We start from the raw sequence: 2,000 nt of genomic DNA, 5'->3' as shown, positions 1-2,000 counted from the left end.
GTTTAATCTCAGTTGTACAAAACAACATGGGCTCCATAGCAAATATCTCTCTTGTAACAAAATTTAAAATATAGTTGAATTTAATTGCAATACATATCTCAACACTTTACTTGGACGCACAAAGCTATGCATACATGTGTACAACACAAAGAGCAGATCGAGCAATACTTAGAGAAATCATATATATATATATATATATATATATATATAGTTGTGTAGTAAACAGATATGCATCTCTTATATTAAGAGATATGTATCTGTAGTATACAGCAGCAGATTGTGTTTTTATTACAGCAGTTTACCTGCGTTTTGGGCATAGAAATGTGCAAGTGTGGTATACGCAGTGCAGTGTGTACGTGAACATTACATTAGTTCGAGCACTGTCACTGAACCAGACAGCAGCAAGTTACACTTATTTCTTAGGGTTCCCCACTATTAATACAGGAACACCCCATCCCCCTCCGCGGCTATAAAACACTTAAAAGCATATTACCTGTCATCTGGTGCAGTGAGGGTCCTGAGACTTTTTCTCTGTCGCGTTTCTACCTCACGTGATCCAGAAGATGTTATGGGGTCCAACGAGGAAATAAATTATACAGAGGATGAGTTCTATCTATTCTGCAATGTCAGACGTCCTCGATGCAGCCTCTTTTCTCCGCAGCCATAGCGGTATAATGTGCTGTGAAACTTTATCCTACAGCCCAGCCTCTCTGGCTGTACCTCCCACAGCTCTCCACCCCATAACCAGCCAGACCTGCCACCCTCTAGCTTAAGCTTAACCCATCTGCTGCCAGTCAGCCTGCAGGATAGCAACACACATCCTACTAACGGTGCTCATTCATGAACATGAACCATGAATGGTTGTAATGCAATAATGGCACATAAACATATCAGAAACAGTTACAATCTAAAATAAAAATCATATTGCGTACATACAATTAACCATAATAGCACAGTAATTAAACATATCAGCTAATTTTATTTTTATATATATATATATATATATATATATATATATATATATACACATACACACACATACATACATACATAAACACACACATTGCAATCTGACATACTAAATCCATTATAGGTATTTACAGACAAATAAGAAAATTTGCATCAAGTTAGTTATATCCCCTAATTCCTTGTTAAAATTATGTAAAAAAAAAAAATAGTAAATTATACTTTAAAACTAAAAATAACAAATATTAAAATAAATTATATAACCTATTTATCCTAACATTTTATGCTCTGCCCGCCTAAAAGTATCATTAATAAGTAAACATATGTTGAATTTCCAACCATTTTCAGAGCTGCTAGATCTTGGAGCTCATAATGCAGAGGACAGTGACATGAATAAAATATATGTTGTAGTATTATTCATAAATATCGTATTAGTAATTAGGCCTTTTATTTATAACTTGTCAACATACCCTCCTTATAGCTATAAACACTGGGATTTGTCCTCCCCATAGTATTTGCTCCTGTAAAATGATGTAGGAACATGTCAGCAGAATGGATTCGCATTATTTACTTTAAACATTCCCATCGTTCATTCCTAAACAAATATTTTCTGTTTTATTGAGCAGTTTAAGAAACTATGAATACAATTCGCAATTTATGAAACAGAATTTATCAATACCAAAATCTGTATGTATGCTCATAACTTAACAGTCAATCAATACAAAACTGTACATCTCAAATATGTACATAATTAAAACAAGAATTCGAGTATTAAAAAAACGCATAACTTGTCTAAAGTACAGCTGGGGCTTGTATTTTATTCATCCAGTTACTTTTTTATTTTAGATAAAGGTATTGTTTCTTTGAAATCATTTGTCTGTCATCTGTCTACACTAACTACTCTGTACATTCCGCTGACTGCCAGGAAAGTTATGGCAAGAGACACAGAGGGAAACCCAGAGGAAGGTGTGGGTGGGTACAACCCAGGCACGGGATAACGTGTCACGTCTGTCTTCCTATTGTGTTTATATGTG

The 2,000-nt window shown here is 34.6% G+C and overlaps 1 protein-coding gene across 1 annotated transcript in view; it reads right to left on the bottom strand.

The window, feature by feature from the left end:
• Positions 1–674, bottom strand: part of RARA (retinoic acid receptor alpha) — a 309,687-nt gene extending 309,013 nt beyond the window's left edge. The window contains exon 1 of the mRNA XM_053698369.1: positions 494–674. The gene's annotated coding sequence lies outside the window, so the exon portion shown is untranslated. The remainder of the gene's footprint in view (positions 1–493) is intronic.
• Positions 675–2,000: the final 1,326 nt, after the last annotated feature.

The sequence above is a fragment of the Bombina bombina genome, chromosome 1 (assembly GCF_027579735.1).
Source record: "Bombina bombina isolate aBomBom1 chromosome 1, aBomBom1.pri, whole genome shotgun sequence".
NCBI lineage: Eukaryota > Metazoa > Chordata > Amphibia > Anura > Bombinatoridae > Bombina > Bombina bombina.
The sequence above is the reverse complement of the archived record's forward strand: the minus strand, read 5'-3'. Positions and strand labels throughout refer to the sequence as shown.